Source organism: Palaemon carinicauda, chromosome 21, assembly GCF_036898095.1.
Source record: "Palaemon carinicauda isolate YSFRI2023 chromosome 21, ASM3689809v2, whole genome shotgun sequence".
Taxonomy (NCBI): Eukaryota; Metazoa; Arthropoda; class Malacostraca; order Decapoda; family Palaemonidae; genus Palaemon; species Palaemon carinicauda.
In genome coordinates this window covers 19,472,771-19,492,770 of record NC_090745.1, presented here as the reverse complement: position 1 = coordinate 19,492,770, position 20,000 = coordinate 19,472,771, and the positions used below count along the sequence as shown (strand labels likewise).

At 37.9% G+C, this 20,000-nt stretch overlaps 1 protein-coding gene and 12 non-coding genes across 13 annotated transcripts in view; 12 read left to right on the top strand and 1 right to left on the bottom strand.

Annotated features, from left to right (window-relative positions):
- LOC137614639 (uncharacterized) overlaps positions 1 to 20,000 on the bottom strand; it is a 375,918-nt gene that overhangs the window by 298,978 nt on the left and 56,940 nt on the right. The gene's annotated exons all lie outside the window — the stretch shown is intronic.
- On the top strand, positions 4,954 to 5,025 carry TRNAD-GUC (transfer RNA aspartic acid (anticodon GUC)). Its single transcript has one exon. It is a non-coding gene; the product is annotated as a tRNA-Asp (tRNA).
- TRNAD-GUC (transfer RNA aspartic acid (anticodon GUC)) lies at positions 6,363 to 6,434 on the top strand. The gene has a single exon. It is a non-coding gene; the product is annotated as a tRNA-Asp (tRNA).
- Positions 7,436 to 7,507, top strand: TRNAD-GUC (transfer RNA aspartic acid (anticodon GUC)). The gene has a single exon. It is a non-coding gene; the product is annotated as a tRNA-Asp (tRNA).
- On the top strand, positions 9,635 to 9,706 carry TRNAD-GUC (transfer RNA aspartic acid (anticodon GUC)). The gene has a single exon. It is a non-coding gene; the product is annotated as a tRNA-Asp (tRNA).
- Positions 11,790 to 11,861, top strand: TRNAD-GUC (transfer RNA aspartic acid (anticodon GUC)). The gene has a single exon. It is a non-coding gene; the product is annotated as a tRNA-Asp (tRNA).
- TRNAD-GUC (transfer RNA aspartic acid (anticodon GUC)) lies at positions 12,863 to 12,934 on the top strand. Its single transcript has one exon. It is a non-coding gene; the product is annotated as a tRNA-Asp (tRNA).
- Positions 13,920 to 13,991, top strand: TRNAD-GUC (transfer RNA aspartic acid (anticodon GUC)). The gene has a single exon. It is a non-coding gene; the product is annotated as a tRNA-Asp (tRNA).
- Positions 14,994 to 15,065, top strand: TRNAD-GUC (transfer RNA aspartic acid (anticodon GUC)). The gene has a single exon. It is a non-coding gene; the product is annotated as a tRNA-Asp (tRNA).
- TRNAD-GUC (transfer RNA aspartic acid (anticodon GUC)) lies at positions 16,070 to 16,141 on the top strand. Its single transcript has one exon. It is a non-coding gene; the product is annotated as a tRNA-Asp (tRNA).
- On the top strand, positions 17,145 to 17,216 carry TRNAD-GUC (transfer RNA aspartic acid (anticodon GUC)). Its single transcript has one exon. It is a non-coding gene; the product is annotated as a tRNA-Asp (tRNA).
- Positions 18,218 to 18,289, top strand: TRNAD-GUC (transfer RNA aspartic acid (anticodon GUC)). Its single transcript has one exon. It is a non-coding gene; the product is annotated as a tRNA-Asp (tRNA).
- Positions 19,292 to 19,363, top strand: TRNAD-GUC (transfer RNA aspartic acid (anticodon GUC)). The gene has a single exon. It is a non-coding gene; the product is annotated as a tRNA-Asp (tRNA).

Sequence of the window (20,000 nt, the reverse complement as noted above, 5' to 3'; positions counted from 1 at the left end):
ATGAACAAAGTAGACAAACTTTTCAGGTGCCACAGGACTGATGCTCTACATCAGCTCCTGCGGGAAATAACTGCCCACTCATTTCAAGTAGCCAAAGAGGCCTAGTGGGAAAAATGATTTCTGGGGTGTCCAGAAGTATTCACTCACACAACTCTCAAGGCCATCTGGATCTGGTTTAGCAAAGTCTCAGGAAAAAAAAGCCCAAAAACACAGCCACTCACCTAGCCCCTCAGGTAGAGGCAAACAGGATAGCGACGTCCTTTGCAGACAGAACTTAGTCCACGATTCTCTACAGGTATACCGGAGTCAAGCAAAAGATACTCCAATCAATTAGAAATACTATCACACAAGCTGTGTGCAATGCCCCAGCAAGAAAAGACGCATCCTATACCCTAAAAGAGCTTAACTTTGCACTTGCAAAATACAACGACACAGTGCTTAGAGCAGATAACATAACATACTCCATATTATAACACTTGGGCAAACCAGCCACACGCACTAGACCTCTCATCTGGAACAAACAAGACACTGGCCCCATTACCAAACCAAATCAACCTAACTCATACAGACCCGTTGCACTCCTCAGCTGCACTGAAAAAGTAGCTGTGGGAATGGTTCTTCAAAGACTCTAACGGGAAGTCAGCCCCCTTCACCACAGAATATATGCCTACACCCGTGGCATTGGGGCGCAGGAATGCATTTCTGATATTATGGCACGATTGACCACAAAAATGTCTTAGTAGTTTTCCTAGTCCTTGAGAAAACCGAAGAACAGGCTAGTCCTGAGGCAATACTCACAGCCCTAATCATGAAAGGAGTTAGGGGGCCCCTCCTTTCTTGGACAAAACAATACATTAAAACAGAAAATGGCACTCCCCACACACATATATATATATATATATATATATATATATATATATATATATATATATATATATATATATATATATATATATATATATATATATATATATATATATATATATATAAGCATACATATATGTAATCCTTATTATTATTATTATTATTATTATTATTAAGCCGTCTATAAACATTACAGTTCTTTAGGAATGAAGTTACTGATCACATCTTTAATGAGGTAGTAACCCATCAAACCTTAATGCAACGGTAATGAAGGAGTTACCCTTTAAATCTGTTTTCTGCTCACGAAGCCCTGTCCCAATCTGCACTCGTGTTTGGGAAAAAAATTTCGCGGCCGGGCATCTATAGTCTGTCCAGAATGTCATGAAACAGAGTAGGTTTCCGACGTTGCCGCTTTGCGCCAATTTCATTCATTAAATCTCACTTAAGGCGAAAAAACAGTGTAGATTTGGCATACACTTTGCCACATCTCTCTCTGTCTCAGGTTAGGAAGGTTCAGTAGCTTATAACTTTGGTTCTGATACCCAAGCGTGACGGTTTAAGATGGAAATCTCCCCACGACAGCAATTAAGTGCTCAGACACGAGTACTCCAAAAGGGAGAAAGAAAACAAAACTGTTATGCATGGCTTTGATAAGGCAGTACAACGTACAATGGATGCAACTAAGCAGTGCAGAAGTACGATATATCGCATTTGTAAGGAAGGAAAAGACATCTTAGAAGAAAATGAAGCTCCCGTTTTTAACGTAAAGAAAAGGAAAAGACCACCAACTGTAACCAACATCGATGGATTTGATCAGCGCGTTTTACGAAGGACAGTTCTCTGTTATTAAGTCAGAAAGGAAATTCCAACGCTGGATGGCATTCTACTTGAAGTCAAAGAAAATATTGGATTTAGTGGATGCAGAGATTCTTTACGTAAGATACTTAAAGAAATTGGATTTAAATACGGAAGAGTTAACGGGCGGAAATTTCTACTGGAGAGAGGTGATATTGCAAGTGCCAGGACCAAGTTCGTACGTGAAATTAAAAATATTAGGGGTACAGGAAAAAAGTCTGTTATATTTCTGGATGAAACCTGGATTAATCAGAATTATACAGTCACCAAGTGTTGGATGGATGAAAGTTCGACAGGAGCAAATGGAATAAACCCACCAAGCGGGAAAGGGAGTAGAATTATCATTTTGCATGCTGGATCTGAGTAAGGATTCGTGCCAAATGCACAGTTGGTATTCCAAGCAAAGAACGACGGTGACTATCACCACCAAATGAATCACACTGTATTCGAAAAATGGTTTCGAGAGCAGCTCATATCCAATATACTGTACCACAACATATCATACGCATCATACCATTCAGTGCAAAGCGACAAATCTCCTACCATGGCAAGCACAAAGGGAGTGATCCAAAACTGGTTAAGAAATAAAGGTGAAAATCCCCCAGAATATCTGACTAAGTGTGAATTGCTTGAAATGGTGAAAGCAGTGAAACATGGAAATGCTCTAAAATATGTCATCGACAAAATAACTTTGGAAAAAGGTCGCAGGGTCGTAAGGATGCCACCTTATCACTGCCATTATAGTGCAATTGAACTCATTTGGGAGCAGGTTAAAAACTATGTAGCCAAAAGAAATACATTTAAAATGGCAGTCCTAACATCTTTGCTGCAAATGGTACTGTCATGCGTGACAGCAGAAAATTGGAAAAATGCCGTTAATCATGTTGAAAACATCATTATAAAAGACAGAGAATGATGTTGCTGTGAATCAGTTTGTTGATTCATTTGTTATAGAAGTAACTTCATCTGATGAAGAATAGTACAGAACACATTAATGCTGAAAAACACTGGAGGATTATCTTGATTTAATTTAATGAAAACTTCTGTTTTATTTTGTTGTTTAGTTTTATCCTGTGACGGTAAACAACACATTTTTGTAAACAATTTATTTTATGGGAAAAATCTTTATTGATTTCACTGCATACATTTGTTTTACTCATTGTTTCTATGTTTTAATGGAGAAAAGTATTATTTTATGAAATATTTGATGTTTGGCACATTCATCAATTCTACAACAAATATGGTGAGAGAGAGAGAGAGAGAGAGAGAGAGAGAGAGAGAGAGAGAGAGAGAGAGAGAGAGAGAGAGAGAGAGAGAGAGAGAGAGAGAGAGAGAGAGAGAGAGAGAGAGAGAGAGAGAGAGAGAGAGAGAGAGAGAGAGAATGACGATGCCAGGCTACAGATATCTTCAAGAACCTGACTACACATTTGATAATGTTCAAATATAAACTGATTCAATCAGAATTCAAATTATATAAAGAATAAAAGTTAAAGCTTTATGAATAATAAAACTCGAAAACATTTAGCACATTAAGATTCCAGTATTGTACTGAACTAGATTGATCGTAGGGTACAGAACATAAAATTTTTATTTTCATCTGAGATGGATCTCTTCAAAGTTGTAGAAATACTGTGATATGTATTAAAGGACATTTACTTGTCTTCCGTACTTTATATGGTGCTCGAACTCTCCCTAAAAAAATTTTTACATGAATGTTTTTAAAATAAAAAAAAACAATCAACTTTATGAGCTGTTTTCGAAACACAAGGTCAACTTAATCCACAACAACCATTCAGCTTTTGTGTGACTGGAACGATTCAGATTATGGGATTAAAAAGGAAATTTTACGACCATATTAAAGGACCCGGAATGGAAGGATGCTGGGATTAGCTTGAGTGAGATTAAAAGTCTTGAGGAAGTTTGGCATCGCCGCAAACATATATAATTACGTTAAGAGATTAGTTCCTTGAACTTGTAAAAGCTTATTAAATCCAGATGATATGAGAAAGAAACCACTACAATAATTTCATTTAAACAGGGAATTCAATAACTATCAGTTCCTCATCAGACCAAAATTCTAGTGAATAACTCTGTGACAGGAACTTGGCACTATGAAATTAAAGATATCTCTTTCATGAGTTTGACCTTTCCTTTCAACATGACCTAACCTCGCCTTAGATTTGGGTGAAAAAAAGTCCCAATTATCTTAGCATTAACAATGATCCGGCCACTTTTTCATGTTTCAAACTTTTTTACCAGTTGTAATGGCACTGATTTTCTTTTAAAAATTCAGCCACACTCGTCTTGCAGAAGCTTAAATCCTACTGACCTCACCATGTCAAATTCTATCTATATTTGCCTACTCTTACTTTTTATAGTCCCAAATTAAAATCCATTAACAAATAAAAATGCCCTTTTAGGAATCAATATTGAAATTTAAATAACAATCACCTACTAAGAACGCTGGAAGTTGAATATAATTCAACAGTAGTAGGATAGCCAGGGCACCAGCCACCCATTGAGATACTACCGCTAGAGAGTTATGGGGTCCTTTGACTGGCCAGACAGTACTACATTGGATCCTTCTCTCTGGTTAGGGTTCTTTCCCTTTGCCTACACAGACACCGAATAGTCTGGCCTATTCTTTACACCTGACAACACTAAGATTACCAAACAATTCTTCTTAGCTCAAGGGGTTATTTACAGCACTGTAATTGTTCAGTGGCTACTTTCCTCTTGGGTAGAGTAGAAGAGACTCTTTAAGCTCTGGTAGGCAGCTCTTCTAAGAGAAGGACACTCCAAAATCAAACCATTGTTCTCTAGTCTTGGGTAGTGCCATAGCCTCTGTACCATGGTCTTCCACTGTCTTGGGTTAGAGTTCCCTTGCTTGAGGGTACACTCGGGCATACTATTCTGTCTAACCTCTCTTCCTCTTGTTTTGTTAAACTTTTTATAGTTTATATGAGAAATAATTATTTCAATGTTATTCGTGTTCTGAAGATATTTTATTTTTCCTTGTTTCCTTTCCTCACTGGGCTATTTACCCTGTTGGGACCCCTGGGCTTATAGCATCCTGCTTTTCGAACTAGGGTTGTAGCTTAGCATTTAATAATAATAATAAAAGGCAAATAAGTCATTCTAAACAGTTGATGCACATATAAATGATACATATAGTCAATCAGCAGATCTAAGTAAAATAAGAAAATGCTATTTAGAACGTATTATTAATAGCAATCCTCGATAGTATAGTGGTGAGTATCCCCGCCTGTCACGCGGGAGGCCGGGGTTCGATTCCCCGTCGGGGAGATACAAATTATTTTGGAGGTCCCGATGTGCATACATTTGTCATAGAGAATTAATTTACTTCTTTATAATATCTTGGATAAGATGGTTCGTTAATCCGTTTCCATTTCTGAGTGGGGATATCTTAAACGTGGTCAAAGGTTTTGCGTATCCCATGATCAACAAATCTGAACTAGTCAGGGCCACCCATACTAAGATGGTTTGCTGTGAGTGATCAGACGAAAACCTCCCAACGTAATAATAAAAAACTGGCCAAATCCCAGACAGAACTAAAAACATGTCTGAGACCTTTGTCCTGCAGTGAAGACTAGAAACAGCTACATTTGTTTTTGATAAGTTTCATGCACATACTAATGAAAAAACACTACATCTCCCCGACGGGGAATCGAACCCCGGCCTCCCGCGTGACAGGCGGGGATACTCACCACTATACTATCGAGGACTTGACTAATACACCTGGTACGTGTATTCATATTTTACTATGATGCTAACTGGTCTCCCATCTCTCTCTCTCTCTCTCTCTCTCTCTCTCTCTCTCTCTCTCTCTCTCTATAAACATATATATATATATATATATATATATATATATATATATATATATATATATATATACATATATATATATATATATATATATATATATATATATATATATAATACTGTATATATATAATATATATATAATACTGTATATATATATAATATATATATATAATACTGTATATATATATATATATATATATATATATATATATATATATATATATATATATATATATATATATATATATATATATATCTGCTACATTTAACAATATCATTGTGCTTTATAAAGCTATTTCTATTTTAAAGAAAGAAATGATGCCCCATTTTAGGAAGTGCAGAATTTGTACTAATAATTAAATTTGTATTCAATAAACACTAGATCTCAATCAACAAAAAGAACAGCAAGTGCAAAAACAGGTTATTTTCTTGTACCAAAACTTATGTTTATTAGACAATTACATATCAGATACTTTTCAACATCAGTGTTACTTGATGAATGAGCTACAGAATGACTGGGATAAATTCTTTCAGTATTAGCATAGATCAGTATGTAACCATGGCCAGGAATTATGTACTTCAATACCATTAACCGAATGGAAGATTTAAAATGTAATAAGAATAGATTTAATCCATTAAATCCAATAACAAGCAAGTAATTCTAAATGGTTGATGTGCATACAAAACATATAGGCAATCAACAGCATCTAAGTAAAACGATATCATGCTATTTAGAACAACATCAGGAATTAATAGATTAGATGCCAACAAATGCGTAATTATCTCTCCCTCAGCAGTCCTCGATAGTATAGTGGTGAGTATCCCCGCCTGTCACGCGGGAGGCCGGGGTTCGATTCCCCGTCGGGGAGGTCCAAATTATTTTGGAGGTTCTAATGTGCACACATTTGTCATAGTGGGGTTTAATTTACTTCTTTATATCTGGGATATGAAGGACCTTTGACAAGTTCCTCTTTCAAATTGGCATACCTTTGAAAGCTGTACTAGTCAGTGACACCCATACAAGGTTGGTTTGCTGTGAGCGATCAGACCAAAATCTCCTACCATCTCAAATAACCAGCATGGAGATGAAAACTGGCCAAAGCCGACATATGAGGCCTTTGTCCTGTAGTGGACTAGAAACAGCTATATTTGTTGTTGTTGATAATTTTTGTGCATATACTACCGAAAAAACACTACATCTTCCCGACGGGGAATCGAACCCCGGCCTCCCGCGTGACAGGCGGGGATACTCACCACTATACTATCGAGGACTTGACTAAGACACCTGCTCCGAGTATTCATATTTTACTATGCTGCTAACTAGACTCCTTTTTCTCACTGATACATTTCACACTCTCATTGTTCTTCATAAAGATATTTCTACTCTGATTAAAGAAAAGATGCCTCAGTTTAGGAATCAGCCACCTGCACTTAATTTGTATCCAATAACTAAATTTGTGTGCAATAAACACTAGATCTCAAAGAAAAAAAAACGGTTATTTTCTTGTACCAAAACATATGTTTGCTAAACAATTACATACTAGACACTTTTCAAGAATTGTTACTTGATGAATGAGCTACAGAATGACTGTGATAAATTCTTTCAGTATTAGCATAGATCAGTATGTAACCATGGCCTGGAATGATGTACTTCAATACCATTAACCGAATGAAAGATTTAAAATGTAATAAAAATAGATTTAATCCATTAAATCCAATAACATGCAAGTAATTCTAAATGGCTGATGTGCATACAAAACATATAGGCAATCAACAGCATCTAAGTAAAACGATATCATGCTACTTAGAACAACATCAGGAATTAATAGATTAGATGCCAACAAATGCGTAATTATCTCTCCCTCAGCAGTCCTCGATAGTATAGTGGTGAGTATCCCCGCCTGTCACGCGGGAGGCCGGGGTTCGATTCCCCGTCGGGGAGGTCCAAATTATTTTGGAGGTTCTAATGTGCACACATTTGTCATAGTGGGGTTTAATTTACTTCTTTATATCTGGGATATGAAGGACCTTTGACAAGTTCCTCTTTCAAATTGGCATACCTTTGAAAGCTGTACTAGTCAGTGACACCCATACAAGGTTGGTTTGCTGTGAGCGATCAGACCAAAATCTCCTACCATCTCAAATAACCAGCATGGAGATGAAAACTGGCCAAAGCCGACATATGAGGCCTTTGTCCTGTAGTGGACTAGAAACAGCTGTATTTGTTGTTGTTGATCATTTTTGTGCATATACTACCGAAAAAACACTACATCTCCCCGACGGGGAATCGAACCCCGCCCTCCCGCGTGACAGGCGGGGATACTCACCACTATACTATCGAGGACTTGACTAAGACACCTGCTCCGAGTATTCATATTTTACTATGCTGCTAACTAGACTCCTTTCTCTCACTGATACATTTCACACTCTCATTGTTCTTCATAAAGATATTTCTACTCTGATTAAAGAAAAGATGCCTCAGTTTAGGAATCAGCCACCTGCACTTAATTTGTATCCAATAACTAAATTTGTGTGCAATAAACACTAGATCTCAAAGAAAAAAAAACGGTTATTTTCTTGTACCAAAACATATGTTTGCTAAACAATTACATACTAGACACTTTTCAAGAATTGTTACTTGATGAATGAGCTACAGAATGACTGTGATAAATTCTTTCAGTATTAGCATAGATCAGTAAGTAACCATGGCCTGGAATGATGTACTTCAATACCATTAACCGAATGAAAGATTTAAAATGCACTGTAATAAGAATAGATTTAATCCATTAAATCAATTAATCCATTAACTAATATGAAATTTAAAATGGTTGATGTGCATACAGAAGACATTGTCAATCAACATCATCTAAGTAAAACGATGGTATGCTACTTAGAACAACTTCAGGAATTACTTAATTAGATGGAAATAAACACATAACAATCTCACCCTCAGCAATCCTCGATAGTATAGTGGTGAGTATCCCCGCCTGTCACGCAGGAGGCCGGGGTTCGATTCCCCGTCGGGGAGATACAAATGGTTTTGGAGGTTCTAATGTACGTAGATTTGTCAGCGGATATGACGGTCCGTTGATAAGTTTCTCTTTCAAACCGGGATGCCTTTGAAAGCTGCAATAGTCAGTGCCATACTAGATTGGTTAGCTATGAGCGATCACACCAAAATCTCCCACCATTTCAAATAACCAGCATGGTGATAAAAACCGACATATGAGGCTTTAGTCCTGCAGTGGACTAGAAACGGCTGTATTTTTGTTGTAGTTGTTGTTAATAAATTTTGTGCACATACTACCGAAAAAACACTACATCTCCCCGACGGGGAATCGAACCCCGGCCTCCCGCGTGACAGGCGGGGATACTCACCACTATACTATCAAGGATTTGCTTACAATAATTGCTCCGAGTATTAAAATTTTACTATGATGCTAACTGGTCTCTCTCTCTCTTTCTCTTTCTCTCTCTCTCTCTCTCTCTCTCTCTCTCTCTCTCTCTCTCTCTCTCTCTCTCTGCTAAATTAAACACTTTCGTTTTTCTTTCTACAGATGTCTCAACTTTGATGAAGTAAACTGTGACTCGGTTTAGGCTATTTACATCTAATCTGTATCAAACATTCAAATGTGTGTTCTTATTAATGAACAATGGATTTCAATCAAATTATCAACTAAAAAGAACAATTAATACAAAACCATTCTCTAGTAGCAGAACATGTTTGCCAGAATATTACATAGACACTTTTTTACTCTTGCTACTTGATGAATGAGCTACAGAATGGCTGTGATAAATTCTTTCAGTATTAACAGAGATCAGTATGTAACCATGGCCTGGAATGATGTACTTCAATACCATTAACCGAATGAAAGATTTAAAATGTAATAAGAATAGATTTAATCCATTAAATCCAATAACAAGCAAGTAATTCTAAATGGTTGATGTGCATACAAAACATATAGGCAATCAACAGCATCTAAGTAAAACGATATCATGCTACTTAGAACAACATCAGGAATTAATAGATTAGATGCCAACAAATGCGTAATTATCTCTCCCTCAGCAGTCCTCGATAGTATAGTGGTGAGTATCCCCGCCTGTCACGCGGGAGGCCGGGGTTCGATTCCCCGTCGGGGAGGTCCAAATTATTTTCTGAGGTTCTAATGTGCACACATTTGTCATAGTGGGGTTTAATTTACTTCTTTATATCTGGGATATGAAGGACCTTTGACAAGTTCCTCTTTCAAATTGGCATACCTTTGAAAGCTGTACTAGTCAGTGACACCCATACAAGGTTGGTTTGCTGTGAGCGATCAGACCAAAATCTCCTACCATCTCAAATAACCAGCATGGAGATGAAAACTGGCCAAAGCCGACATATGAGGCCTTTGTCCTGTAGTGGACTAGAAACAGCTGTATTTGTTGTTGTTGATCATTTTTGTGCATATACTACCGAAAAAACACTACATCTCCCCGACGGGGAATCGAACCCCGCCCTCCCGCGTGACAGGCGGGGATACTCACCACTATACTATCGAGGACTTGACTAAGACACCTGCTCCGAGTATTCATATTTTACTATGCTGCTAACTAGACTCCTTTCTCTCACTGATACATTTCACACTCTCATTGTTCTTCATAAAGATATTTCTACTCTGATTAAAGAAAAGATGCCTCAGTTTAGGAATCAGCCACCTGCACTTAATTTGTATCCAATAACTAAATTTGTGTGCAATAAACACTAGATCTCAAAGAAAAAAAAACGGTTATTTTCTTGTACCAAAACATATGTTTGCTAAACAATTACATACTAGACACTTTTCAAGAATTGTTACTTGATGAATGAGCTACAGAATGACTGTGATAAATTCTTTCAGTATTAGCATAGATCAGTATGTAACCATGGCCTGGAATTATGTACTTCAATACCATTAACCGAATGGAAGATTTAAAATGTAATAAGAATAGATTTAATCCATTAAATCCAATAACAAGCAAGTAATTCTAAATGGTTGATGTGCATACAAAACATATAGGCAATCAACAGCATCTAAGTAAAACGATATCATGCTACTTAGAACAACATCAGGAATTATTAGATTAGATGCCAACAAATGCGTAATTATCTCTCCCTCAGCAGTCCTCAATAGTATAGTGGTGAGTATCCCCGCCTGTCACGCGGGAGGCCGGGGTTCGATTCCCCGTCGGGGAGATACAAATGGTTTTGGAGGTTCTAATGTACGTAGATTTGTCAGCGGATATGACGGTCCGTTGATAAGTTTCTCTTTCAAACCGGGATGCCTTTGAAAGCTGCAATAGTCAGTGCCATACTAGATTGGTTAGCTATGAGCGATCACACCAAAATCTCCCACCATTTCAAATAACCAGCATGGTGATAAAAACCGACATATGAGGCTTTAGTCCTGCAGTGGACTAGAAACGGCTGTATTTTTGTTGTAGTTGTTGTTAATAAATTTTGTGCACATACTACCGAAAAAACACTACATCTCCCCGACGGGGAATCGAACCCCGGCCTCCCGCGTGACAGGCGGGGATACTCACCACTATACTATCGAGGATTTGCTTACAATAATTGCTCCGAGTATTAAAATTTTACTATGATGCTAACTGGTCTCTCTCTCTCTCTCTCTCTCTCTCTCTCTCTCTCTCTCTCTGCTAAATTAAACACTTTCGTTTTTCTTTCTACAGATGTCTCAACTTTGATGAAGTAAACTGTGACTCGGTTTAGGCTATTTACATCTAATCTGTATCAAACATTCAAATGTGTGTTCTTATTAATGAACAATGGATTTCAATCAAATTTTCAACTAAAAAGAACAATTAATACAAAACCATTCTCTAGTAGCAGAACATGTTTGCCAGAATATTACATAGACACTTTTTTACTCTTGTTACTTGATGAATGAGCTACAGAATGGCTGTGACAAATTCTTTCAGTATTAACAGAGATCTGTATGTAACCATGGCCTGGAATGATGTACTTCAATACCATTAACCGAATGAAAGATTTAAAATGTAATAAGAATAGATTTAATCCATTAAATCCAATAACAAGCAAGTAATTCTAAATGGTTGATGTGCATACAAAACATATAGGCAATCAACAGCATCTAAGTAAAACGATATCATGCTACTTAGAACAACATCAGGAATTAATAGATTAGATGCCAACAAATGCGTAATTATCTCTCCCTCAGCAGTCCTCGATAGTATAGTGGTGAGTATCCCCGCCTGTCACGCGGGAGGCCGGGGTTCGATTCCCCGTCGGGGAGGTCCAAATTATTTTGGAGGTTCTAATGTGCACACATTTGTCATAGTGGGGTTTAATTTACTTCTTTATATCTGGGATATGAAGGACCTTTGACAAGTTCCTCTTTCAAATTGGCATACCTTTGAAAGCTGTACTAGTCAGTGACACCCATACAAGGTTGGTTTGCTGTGAGCGATCAGACCAAAATCTCCTACCATCTCAAATAACCAGCATGGAGATGAAAACTGGCCAAAGCCGACATATGAGGCCTTTGTCCTGTAGTGGACTAGAAACAGCTGTATTTGTTGTTGTTGACCATTTTTGTGCATATACTACCGAAAAAACACTACATCTCCCCGACGGGGAATCGAACCCCGGCCTCCCGCGTGACAGGCGGGGATACTCACCACTATACTATCGAGGACTTGACTAAGACACCTGCTCCGAGTATTCATATTTTACTATGCTGCTAACTAGACTCCTTTCTCTCACTGATACATTTCACACTCTCATTGTTCTTCATAAAGATATTTCTACTCTGATTAAAGAAAAGATGCCTAAGTTTAGGAATCAGCCACCTGCACTTAATTTGTATCCAATAACTAAATTTGTGTGCAATAAACACTAGATCTCAAAGAAAAAAAAACGGTTATTTTCTTGTACCAAAACATATGTTTGCTAAACAATTACATACTAGACACTTTTCAAGAATTGTTACTTGATGAATGAGCTACAGAATGACTGTGATAAATTCTTTCAGTATTAGCATAGATCAGTATGTAACCATGGCCTGGAATGATGTACTTCAATACCATTAACCGAATGAAAGATTTAAAATGTAATAAGAATAGATTTAATCCAATAAATCCAATAACAAGCAAGTAATTCTAAATGGTTGATGTGCATACAAAACATATAGGCAATCAACAGCATCTAAGTAAAACGATATCATGCTACTTAGAACAACATCAGGAATTAATAGATTAGATGCCAACAAATGCGTAATTATCTCTCCCTCAGCAGTCCTCGATAGTATAGTGGTGAGTATCCCCGCCTGTCACGCGGGAGGCCGGGGTTCGATTCCCCGTCGGGGAGGTCCAAATAATTTTGGAGGTTCTAATGTGCACACATTTGTCATAGTGGGGTTTAATTTACTTCTTTATATCTGGGATATGAAGGACCTTTGACAAGTTCCTCTTTCAAATTGGCATACCTTTGAAAGCTGTACTAGTCAGTGACACCCATACAAGGTTGGTTTGCTGTGAGCGATCAGACCAAAATCTCCTACCATCTCAAATAACCAGCATGGAGATGAAAACTGGCCAAAGCCGACATATGAGGCCTTTGTCCTGTAGTGGACTAGAAACAGCTGTATTTGTTGTTGTTGATCATTTTTGTGCATATACTACCGAAAAAACACTACATCTCCCCGACGGGGAATCGAACCCCGGCCTCCCGCGTGACAGGCGGGGATACTCACCACTATACTATCGAGGACTTGACTAAGACACCTGCTCCGAGTATTCATATTTTACTATGCTGCTAACTAGACTCCTTTTTCTCACTGATACATTTCACACTCTCATTGTTCTTCATAAAGATATTTCTACTCTGATTAAAGAAAAGATGCCTCAGTTTAGGAATCAGCCATCTGCACTTAATTTGTATCCAATAACTAAATTTGTGTGCAATAAACACTAGATCTCAAAGAAAAAAAAACGGTTATTTTCTTGTACCAAAACATATGTTTGCTAAACAATTACATACTAGACACTTTTCAAGAATTGTTACTTGATGAATGAGCTACAGAATGACTGTGATAAATTCTTTCAGTATGTAACCATGGCCTGGAATGATGTACTTCAATACCATTAACCCAATGAAAGATTTAAAATGTAATAAGAATAGATTTAATCCATTAAATCCAATAACAAGCAAGTAATTCTAAATGGTTGATGTGCATACAAAACATATAGGCAATCAACAGCATCTAAGTAAAACGATATCATGCTATTTAGAACAACATCAGGAATTAATAGATTAGATGCCAACAAATGCGTAATTATCTCTCCCTCAGCAGTCCTCGATAGTATAGTGGTGAGTATCCCCGCCTGTCACGCGGGAGGCCGGGGTTCGATTCCCCGTCGGGGAGGTCCAAATTATTTTGGAGGTTCTAATGTGCACACATTTGTCATAGTGGGGTTTAATTTACTTCTTTATATCTGGGATATGAAGGACCTTTGACAAGTTCCTCTTTCAAATTGGCATACCTTTGAAAGCTGTACTAGTCAGTGACACCCATACAAGGTTGGTTTGCTGTGAGCGATCAGACCAAAATCTCCTACCATCTCAAATAACCAGCATGGAGATGAAAACTGGCCAAAGCCGACATATGAGGCCTTTGTCCTGTAGTGGACTAGAAACAGCTGTATTTGTTGTTGTTGATAATTTTTGTGCATATACTACCGAAAAAACACTATATCTCCCCGACGGGGAATCGAACCCCGGCCTCCCGCGTGACAGGCGGGGATACTCACCACTATACTATCGAGGACTTGACTAAGACACCTGCTCCGAGTATTCATATTTTACTATGCTGCTAACTAGACTCCTTTCTCTCACTGATACATTTCACACTCTCATTGTTCTTCATAAAGATATTTCTACTCTGATTAAAGAAAAGATGCCTCAGTTTAGGAATCAGCCAACTGCATTTAATTTGTATCCAATAACTAAATTTGTGTGCAATAAACACTAGATCTCAAAGAAAAAAAAAACGGTTATTTTCTTGTACCAAAACATATGTTTGCTAAACAATTACATACTAGACACTTTTCAAGAATTGTTACTTGATGAATGAGCTACAGAATGACTGTGATAAATTCTTTCAGTATTAGCATAGATCAGTATGTAACCATGGCCTGGAATGATGTACTTCAATACCATTAACCCAATGAAAGATTTAAAATGTAATAAGAATCGATTTAATCCATTAAATCCAATAACAAGCAAGTAATTCTAAATGGTTGATGTGCATACAAAACATATAGGCAATCAACAGCATCTAAGTAAAACGATATCATGCTACTTAGAACAACATCAGGAATTAATAGATTAGATGCCAACAAATGCGTAATTATCTCTCCCTCAGCAGTCCTCGATAGTATAGTGGTGAGTATCCCCGCCTGTCACGCGGGAGGCCGGGGTTCGATTCCCCGTCGGGGAGGTCCAAATTATTTTGGAGGTTCTAATGTGCACACATTTGTCATAGTGGGGTTTAATTTACTTCTTCATATCTGGGATATGAAGGACCTTTGACAAGTTCCTCTTTCAAATTGGCATACCTTTGAAAGCTGTACTAGTCAGTGACACCCATACAAGGTTGGTTTGCTGTGAGCGATCAGACCAAAATCTCCTACCATCTCAAATAACCAGCATGGAGATGAAAACTGGCCAAAGCCGACATATGAGGCCTTTGTCCTGTAGTGGACTAGAAACAGCTGTATTTGTTGTTGTTGATCATTTTTGTGCATATACTACCGAAAAAACACTACATCTCCCCGACGGGGAATCGAACCCCGGCCTCCCGCGTGACAGGCGGGGATACTCACCACTATACTATCGAGGACTTGACTAAGACACCTGCTCCGAGTATTCATATTTTACTATGCTGCTAACTAGACTCCTTTCTCTCACTGATACATTTCACACTCTCATTGTTCTTCATAAAGATATTTCTACTCTGATTAAAGAAAAGATGCCTCAGTTTAGGAATCAGCCACCTGCACTTAATTTGTATCCAATAACTAAATTTGTGTGCAATAAACACTAGATCTCAAAGCAAAAAAAAAAACGGTTATTTTCTTGTACCAAAACATATATTTGCTAAACAATTACATACTAGACACTTTTCAAGAATTGTTACTTGATGAATGAGCTACAGAATGACTGTGATAAATTCTTTCAGTATTAGCATAGATCAGTATGTAACCATGGCCTGGAATGATGTACTTCAATACCATTAACCCAATGAAAGATTTAAAATGTAATAAGAATCGATTTAATCCATTAAATCCAATAACAAGCAAGTAATTCTAAATGGTTGATGTGCATACAAAACATATAGGCAATCAACAGCATCTAAGTAAAACGATATCATGCTACTTAGAACAACATCAGGAATTAATAGATTAGATGCCAACAAATGCGTAATTATCTCTCCCTCAGCAGTCCTCGATAGTATAGTGGTGAGTATCCCCGCCTGTCACGCGGGAGGCCGGGGTTCGATTCCCCGTCGGGGAGGTCCAAATTATTTTGGAGGTTCTAATGTGCACACATTTGTCATAGTGGGGTTTAATTTACTTCTTCATATCTGGGATATGAAGGACCTTTGACAAGTTCCTCTTTCAAATTGGCATACCTTTGAAAGCTGTACTAGTCAGTGACACCCATACAAGGTTGGTTTGCTGTGAGCGATCAGACCAAAATCTCCTACCATCTCAAATAACCAGCATGGAGATGAAAACTGGCCAAAGCCGACATATGAGGCCTTTGTCCTGTAGTGGACTAGAAACAGCTGTATTTGTTGTTGTTGATAATTTTTGTGCATATACTACCGAAAAAACACTACATCTCCCCGACGGGGAATCGAACCCCGGCCTCCCGCGTGACAGGCGGGGATACTCACCACTATACTATCGAGGACTTGACTAAGACACCTGCTCCGAGTATTCATATTTTACTATGCTGCTAACTAGACTCCTTTCTCTCACTGATACATTTCACACTCTCATTGTTCTTCATAAAGATATTTCTACTCTGATTAAAGAAAAGATGCCTCAGTTTAGGAATCAGCCACCTGCACTTAATTTGTATCCAATAACTAAATTTGTGTGCAATAAACACTAGATCTCAAAGCAAAAAAAAAACGGTTATTTTCTTGTACCAAAACATATATTTGCTAAACAATTACATACTAGACACTTTTCAAGAATTGTTACTTGATGAATGAGCTACAGAATGACTGTGATAAATTCTTTCAGTATTAGCATAGATCAGTATGTAACCATGGCCTGGAATGATGTACTTCAATACCATTAACCCAATGAAAGATTTAAAATGTAATAAGAATAGATTTAATCCATTAAATCCAATAACAAGCAAGTAATTCTAAATGGTTGATGTGCATACAAAACATATAGGCAATCAACAGCATCTAAGTAAAACGATATCATGCTACTTAGAACAACATCAGGAATTAATAGATTAGATGCCAACAAATGCGTAATTATCTCTCCCTCAGCAGTCCTCGATAGTATAGTGGTGAGTATCCCCGCCTGTCACGCGGGAGGCCGGGGTTCGATTCCCCGTCGGGGAGGTCCAAATAATTTTGGAGGTTCTAATGTGCACACATTTGTCATAGTGGGGTTTAATTTACTTCTTTATATCTGGGATATGAAGGACCTTTGACAAGTTCCTCTTTCAAATTGGCATACCTTTGAAAGCTGTACTAGTCAGTGACACCCATACAAGGTTGGTTTGCTGTGAGCGATCAGACCAAAATCTCCTACCATCTCAAATAACCAGCATGGAGATGAAAACTGGCCAAAGCCGACATATGAGGCCTTTGTCCTGTAGTGGACTAGAAACAGCTGTATTTGTTGTTGTTGATCATTTTTGTGCATATACTACCGAAAAAACACTACATCTCCCCGACGGGGAATCGAACCCCGCCCTCCCGCGTGACAGGCGGGGATACTCACCACTATACTATCGAGGACTTGACTAAGACACCTGCTCCGAGTATTCATATTTTACTATGCTGCTAACTAGACTCCTTTTTCTCACTGATACATTTCACACTCTCATTGTTCTTCATAAAGATATTTCTACTCTGATTAAAGAAAAGATGCCTCAGTTTAGGAATCAGCCATCTGCACTTAATTTGTATCCAATAACTAAATTTGTGTGCAATAAACACTAGATCTCAAAGAAAAAAAAACGGTTATTTTCTTGTACCAAAACATATGTTTGCTAAACAATTACATACTAGACACTTTTCAAGAATTGTTACTTGATGAATGAGCTACAGAATGACTGTGATAAATTCTTTCAGTATTAGCATAGATCAGTATGTAACCATGGCCTGGAATGATGTACTTCAATACCATTAACCCAATGAAAGATTTAAAATGTAATAAGAATAGATTTAATCCATTAAATCCAATAACAAGCAAGTAATTCTAAATGGTTGATGTGCATACAAAACATATAGGCAATCAACAGCATCTAAGTAAAACGATATCATGCTACTTAGAACAACATCAGGAATTAATAGATTAGATGCCAACAAATGCGTAATTATCTCTCCCTCAGCAGTCCTCGATAGTATAGTGGTGAGTATCCCCGCCTGTCACGCGGGAGGCCGGGGTTCGATTCCCCGTCGGGGAGGTCCAAATTATTTTGGAGGTTCTAATGTGCACACATTTGTCATAGTGGGGTTTAATTTACTTCTTTATATCTGGGATATGAAGGACCTTTGACAAGTTCCTCTTTCAAATTGGCATACCTTTGAAAGCTGTACTAGTCAGTGACACCCATACAAGGTTGGTTTGCTGTGAGCGATCAGACCAAAATCTCCTACCATCTCAAATAACCAGCATGGAGATGAAAACTGGCCAAAGCCGACATATGAGGCCTTTGTCCTGTAGTGGACTAGAAACAGCTGTATTTGTTGTTGTTGATAATTTTTGTGCATATACTACCGAAAAAACACTATATCTCCCCGACGGGGAATCGAACCCCGGCCTCCCGCGTGACAGGCGGGGATACTCACCACTATACTATCGAGGACTTGACTAAGACACCTGCTCCGAGTATTCATATTTTACTATGCTGCTAACTAGACTCCTTTCTCTCACTGATACATTTCACACTCTCATTGTTCTTCATAAAGATATTTCTACTCTGATTAAAGAAAAGATGCCTCAGTTTAGGAATCAGCCAACTGCATTTAATTTGTATCCAATAACTAAATTTGTGTGCAATAAACACTAGATCTCAAAGAAAAAAAAAACGGTTATTTTCTTGTACCAAAACATATGTTTGCTAAACAATTACATACTAGACACTTTTCAAGAATTGTTACTTGATGAATGAGCTACAGAATGACTGTGATAAATTCTTTCAGTATTAGCATAGATCAGTATGTAACCATGGCCTGGAATGATGTACTTCAATACCATTAACCCAATGAAAGATTTAAAATGTAATAAGAATCGATTTAATCCATTAAATCCAATAACAAGCAAGTAATTCTAAATGGTTGATGTGCATACAAAACATATAAGCAATCAACAGCATCTAAGTAAAACGATATCATGCTACTTAGAACAACATCAGGAATTAATAGATTAGATGCCAACAAATGCGTAATTATCTCTCCCTCAGCAGTCCTCGATAGTATAGTGGTGAGTATCCCCGCCTGTCACGCGGGAGGCCGGGGTTCGATTCCCCGTCGGGGAGGTCCAAATTATTTTGGAGGTTCTAATGTGCACACATTTGTCATAGTGGGGTTTAATTTACTTCTTCATATCTGGGATATGAAGGACCTTTGACAAGTTCCTCTTTCAAATTGGCATACCTTTGAAAGCTGTACTAGTCAGTGACACCCATACAAGGTTGGTTTGCTGTGAGCGATCAGACCAAAATCTCCTACCATCTCAAATAACCAGCATGGAGATGAAAACTGGCCAAAGCCGACATATGAGGCCTTTGTCCTGTAGTGGACTAGAAACAGCTGTATTTGTTGTTGTTGATAATTTTTGTGCATATACTACCGAAAAAACACTACATCTCCCCGACGGGGAATCGAACCCCGGCCTCCCGCGTGACAGGCGGGGATACTCACCACTATACTATCGAGGACTTGACTAAGACACCTGCTCCGAGTATTCATATTTTACTATGCTGCTAACTAGACTCCTTTCTCTCACTGATACATTTCACACTCTCATTGTTCTTCATAAAGATATTTCTACTCTGATTAAAGAAAAGATGCCTCAGTTTAGGAATCAGCCACCTGCACTTAATTTGTATCCAATAACTAAATTTGTGTGCAATAAACACTAGATCTCAAAGCAAAAAAAAAACGGTTATTTTC